A 6,488-nucleotide genomic window follows, 5' to 3' on the forward strand; every position below is an offset into this window, starting at 1 on the left:
TTCAAAAAGTAGATGTAATTCCTAAACTCTTAAAGCAATACTTTTGTTAGACCCTTGAATTAATGCTGAACATCTGCAATCTGCAATTGATTGTTTCATTTAAAATCCACTGTGGTGATGTGTAGATTCAACACTGCAAAAATTGTGTATTTGTCAAAAATCCTCATAGAGCTAAATTTACACTAAGCTCATTTTATAGTTCCATGGTTTTGCATTGTTTGCTTAAGTGCATATCATGCTAAAACGCTAAAGTACAGGAAGTGCCCCGCAACAAAAGTCAGTCAATCAGGAAACTGCAAAAGGCAATTATGGACTTTTTATTTTAAAAAATACCTGGACTTAAACTTCAATAACTTAACTTTGGGATTTGGCAAACAAACAAACAAAAAAACCTGCCAGATTATCTGAAATGGGCAAAAAGCATGTTTAAGTCAATGACATTTCTATTTTTTAATCACACATAAAGCATATGTCATTTTTATGTGCAGATTTTTCATTACCTTTAATTTAGATTTAATTTTTTGGGAAGGTGTAGTTTATTTTACTTTGCTGTAAAATTTCCAATTTTTCATGATTTGTGTCTTTTTTTAAAACATCAGACGGAAACATGAAACTCTAAGCAGCTGCTCATGTATGTAACATACACACACACAAATATTCCGAAATCTAGACTTGTGTGAAACGATCAGACATGCAATGGCAGCAGGCAGCCATATGATGGCAGCTTTTATTCAGCAGACAGCGGTATTGTTTATGATCAGCTCTGGTAGTTATAACACACACACACACACGCACAATAAATCAAGCCCTGTCAACAGGGTGCCAGCAATATCTGCGATTGTGCACACAAATTGTGTTTGCTCCATGTGTGTGTTATTTGTGCTTGTGTGTTGTTTCTGTGCGGATGACAGAAGGGCCAGTCTCTTTGATAATATTCACCACCTACTTCAAACTTCGCCTGCCTTCACCCCCATTCTTGATTAAAGAAGAAGACAACCCTGTCGCACGTGTCCACTGAATATCCACACACGCAGGCTCTTACCCATGCACACGCACTTGACATGCACACTTGGGGGGAAGCGGGGGAGACAGATTGAGCTGTAGCTGATGTGAGAGCTCCACCAGGAATGCTTGGACTCGCATAAAGACGAAGCGAGAGGCATTAGAGGAGCTTGTCAAGCTCTTGCAGGAGCAATGAGGAGCGATGGAAGGAGGAGGGATATGTTGGTGGTAGTGGGAAGGGGAGGGGTGGGTGGGGGCTGGTTCCCATAGAAACTGTGCAGTCAGCACATCTGTACGTGTTGTGTGCTGTCCTCTCTCATTGGCATCCCGCGGCCTCTCGCCAACACAGCTGGACATGACAGCGCGCGCTCGCATGTAGAAGACACGCAAACACACGCAAACACACACATGCAGTCATGTACGACTGCTTGCCCTGACCTGATTGCCATAGCGACAGAGACCTCAGCCTGTGTGAGATGTTATCTTGGTAGCCCATGTGAAACAGTTCATATTTGTTTGAGTGTGAAACAGAGAGGGAGTGTGAGAGAGATAGACACCAGACACACAAGTTGCTACAGGCATGGTGGGGTGGGGGGTGGTGTGGGAGCATGTCTTGCTCCCTCCGTTTCTTCACCAGCTTTTATCCTTCTTTTCTCTCCCTTTGCTCCCATCTCCCTCTGTCTCTCTCCCTCTGTCTCTCTCTCCCCGGAAGCATGAGGAGAATCAATATGTTTTCAATTTGCAGCAGAGCCTTCGTCCTCTGCATTCTAATCAGCCTCCGCTGGCCCTTTAACTTCCAGAGAGAGACAGAGGAAGAAACAGAGAGAGGAAGAAGAAGAAGAAGCGGGTAAACGTGGACTTCAGCTAAAGATTTCTATATGCAGCTACGAAAAATCTGCGAAACATGTCTTTGCAGTTTCATTGCAGACCACACGAGGTGGACAAATCCAGGCTGTCTAAGGTGCGATTTCTCACTCTTGTCTTTCATCTCCCCTTAAACCTCTACAAATCCACTCAGCATTGTGGAATAATGAGGAACAATGTAACATTTACAACTTTATTCAGCATCGACCCAAAGTTGGTCAATCGGTCAGTTAAACTGATATCAGTCATGTTGCTCAACCTTCATCACTGGCTGTCTTTGCATCTTTCTACTTAATGCAACTGCTGACATACCGGTAAGAATATCAATCCATCCATTTTCTTCAGCTGTTCCAATTAAGGGTCTCGTTTGCACCCATTGTGCATCGAAATAAAGAGGAAATCTATCAACAAAGGCCAAAACTCAAACCTCCATCCTTATAGCCATCCATCTTCTTATCCAGTTCAGGGTGGCTGGAACCTATTACAGCTGCCATAGGGTGAGAGGTGGGTACACCCTGGACAGGTCGCTAGTCTGTTGCAGGACTAACGCACAAAGACCTTCAACCATCTATGACCAATTTAGAATCAACAGTTAACCTAACCCCACTAATTGCATATCTTTGGACTGTGGGAGGAAGTCAGAGTACTCAGAGAGAGAACCCAGGAGACACAGGGAGAACATGCAAACTCCATACAGAAGGGCCAGATGGTGGAGTCAAACCCCAGGATCTTCTTCCTATGGGGTGACACAAAAATATGGCAATAATAAACTGTGTATTTTGATTTACACCATGTCTCGTCCATCATTTGTAATGGTTTGCATTCAGGCGCTCGCTACAGAAACAACACCACACATCTGAGATGTATTTGTCCCCACTGTATTTATTCCCGTCTTGTGTTGCATGTTTGCACTTGCTGTAAAGACAAAGCCGGCCAAAAACTGCGAATCATGGAAATGTAGTGTTTCCTAAACACTTCACAGTTGCACGTTGCTAATGATTGCCAGATACATATACCTCCATTAATAAGGAATTTTTAGCCTTGTGATTCTTTGATGTTTGTACTCGGTGCACATCTTAGTACTTTTGCTTAAGCCGTGTCTTAGATATTTTTCTAGCAAAGCTGCTGATTATTTGTGCTGATAAATCAGTGGGGACAGCTTTGTACCCAGCCAAGCTTTGGATGCGCTCCAGCTGCTAGTCACCTAACATTGTTCATGCAGAAAATGAATTGAAAATGAATTTCATGGAACCGAGGGAGCCCAAAATAACCCGCTATGCAACTTTAAAGGACGGGCTGTTTTCTTTCTTTCTTTTTAAATGCTCGCATTCCTGCACAATAACTGTGATTAAAGCGAAGGATGAACAGGTGACAGCGGATGAGGCGCCGTAATCTCCGTGTAGGCTTGTGTTCTTGGACGAGCGTGCTGTTTTGTCAGTATCATCCACACTCTCGAGGACTCGCCAACACGCCACCACACCGCAAAAACAAACACACTCCAACAGGAAATCAGAAGTAAGAGTGGAAAATTAAGAAAGAGAAAGAGGGGCCAAAATGCTCTCTTTCTGTTCTCCTCTGCCCCCGTTAATGATGACTTCTGCAGAGAGAGAGCCACCCTGGGACCTTCCTCCTTCACCCAGGAGATGAGAGGAGAGAGAAGTTTCACCTCACTAACAGCAGGGTCTGCCGAGACAATACCTCAGAGGACTGAAGATCCACAGCAATTAGCCCGTCTCTCCCTTTTTTCCCTTCATCATGCCCATCCCTGCACTTATCTGATTATTCAAAAAGCACCCGTGGCTTAAGGATAGATGGCATACATGTTCTCCGGTGATTAGCTTTTTGACCCAAAGCCCCGACTGCGGATGCGAGGCTTTTTATAGGTTATGAGTCACCCATCATCTGTAAAAATGTTGATTGCATAATTCAGCACTCCAGTTAAATTGCTAATTCATGCATGAAGATTTCAGGCACAAATAAACATGCGTGCAGTTTGTACACTGAGGGGAGAAAAAAAGCATCTTCTCACGATTCCTTTATTTTTACTTCTGAGGACTGAGATCCCAGTTCATGAGAGCAAACCTGTGTTTGTATTTAACACCAACTCTCATATCCCTGCAGTTAGAAAACACTGATGAGATTAAAATATTAAATTCAGGCAAACTTTGGGGATCTGCAGCAGATTCCACACAGTTTTCGACCCATTTTAATTCAGCTTGCAGGACTTCCTGTGATCTTAATGATGGTCTGAAAATGAAACAGAGTATGGTTTATTTAAATGATTGGACTCTGGATGTTTCCCCTGTAAATGATAACAATGATAAGAATGTTATGCCCTTTTTACTCCCCAAAACACGAAGAAGAGGTCAAAAAGAAGAACAGATGGACAAACAGATGTGGATAAGAAACTTTCCTCTGCCTTTCTTTTTTCTTCGTCGCTGCTGCATGAAGCTCCTTACATCAGCTCTGGGGAGAAGTTCACCCAGGTTTTGTGTCATTTTATTTCCTTTCTCCTCTCTTCTTCGCTCTCTTCCTCCCTCCACATTGCTAATTCACCAGCCCACCGCCTCCCTCTGTCTGCCTGTGACTTTGCTCGTGGCGCTGGAACAGAGCAGAGGAGGAACTTTCAAAGTAGGCCAGGTTGCAGCAGGTAACGCAGAGTCATTCATGCAAACTGGAAGCTTGTGATGAGAACGAGAGGAACAGGACACCCTGGATCAGCCTTGGGCAACGAGAGGCAGAAGGGAAAGAGGTGAAGGGCAGGGGGAAAGAAAAGCAGGAGATGGGATAGTGGAAATCTTTGGGGACGTGGCCAAAAAGAAATGTATAAAATGTGTGTTAAAAAGGAGAAAAAAGTGCAATGAGAGATGGAAAGAGAGGAAAGAAGGTGGCTGCATTAGTCTCAATTTGGTGTTTACAAATAAGGCACATGGATGCACATTTTTGAAAAATACTTGTGCAGAAATTAGTTTATTTCATAAAAATTTTGGGGGGTTTTATGAGAAAATGTGAAAAATGGATTTCAATATTTTAAATACAGATGTTTTAAAGAATGAATTTCTTTTCATTTAAGCAAATTCATCAAAAACTCAGAGATATGCAAAATTCTCTTTGATTTTGTTTTGTTTCCAAGGAGACACTTTTCTAACGTGGTCTTTGGCACTCCAGGCTTTCTGAAGATTGTTCACAGGGTTTATTTGGACATTGACTGCTTTTTCACATTTGTTTACACATGACCAACTTGAAATTGTAGCTTTAGGAACTTTATTGCTAGAAAAATATTGCAAAAAAGAATCACTTGTTCCCATTTCTCCAGGTGAATCTATGAAAAATGCTAAAGGTAACAGTTTGACAGACATACAACGGTATTTTCACACTACACTGTGAAAAAGAAAGAGCTGTCAGTCAAAACCTGCCACATTTCAGCACGTTATGTGGTGAGTCCTTAAAAATATTTGAGAAAACTCCAAGTTGAGGACAAGAGAAGTGGCCGGTCAAAAAAAGTATTTACAGCAGAGAGCAAACTGACTGGCAAACATGTCCAGATGTACTCTACGGCTCGCCCTATGGCATCTAGGATAGGCTCCAGATAAGTGGAAGAGAATGGATGGATTGAGTACAGTATCTGAAAGTCATTTTTGTAAGAAAAAGGAAAAATCTAGCAAAGACCTAAAACAGCACCTGAGATGTGCATCTACTGTTCACTGAAGCCTCGTCAGAAACAGGCTCAGTGGAAGGGAAGCTGTGAAGAAGCGCTTTCTAAGAAACCTGGAGAAAATTACACCAAAACCTGGACTGAAAATCAGTGGCAGCAAGTCTCATGGAGTGATGAATCCAAATTTGAAATTTTTGGTTTATCTGTCAATATGTACAGAGCAGGTCAGGAGAGAGGTACAGCGGTGCTTCTGCATCCATCTATAAAACATGATGGAGTCTCTGTCATGGTTTGTCAGAGATGATTATAAACACAGAAATGTATCGTCTAATTTGATCCACTATGCAAAGGAGAGTGTAGATTGGCACTGGCTTCACTGTTCAGCATGACAATGATCCCAAACACACTGCTGATATAGTATCTTGATAGAGATGCAACAACAGGCAGCCAACATCCAAAGAAAAGCTTTAAATGTCTTTCAAGAAGCCTGGACAACTATTCCTGAAGACTACCCAACAAAATGAGAAGATAGCTTTTGCCAAAGAGAGTTCAGGCTGCATTGAAGAATAAAAACATTGACTTTCAAGCTTTACTGCATTTTCATTTATGTTTGCAGATCTCCGTAAAGGGGAACTCCAGGCCTCAAGGCCGGTGTCCTGCAGGTTTTAGATATCACTCTGGATCAGCACACCTGAATCAAGTGATTTGTTCATTACCAGGTTTCTGGAGAACTTCAAGACATGCTGAGGACTTAATTTAGCCATTTAAATCAGCTGCGTTGGATCAAGGACACATCTAAAACCTGCAGGACACCGGCCCTTGAGGCCTGGAGTTCCCCCACCCCTAAAAAGTATAAGTGTACCTATCTCCTGTTTTCCAAGCAAAGTATAAAGAAATTTAAAGAATAAAAAAATTCTTAATTGTTTTTCTAATTCAGGATTGCAGGGCTGAGCCCTATACTAAGCAT

Source organism: Pundamilia nyererei, unplaced genomic scaffold (assembly GCF_000239375.1).
Source record: "Pundamilia nyererei isolate P.nyererei 1_Seehausen unplaced genomic scaffold, PunNye1.0 scaffold00255, whole genome shotgun sequence".
Lineage (NCBI taxonomy): Eukaryota > Metazoa > Chordata > Actinopteri > Cichliformes > Cichlidae > Pundamilia > Pundamilia nyererei.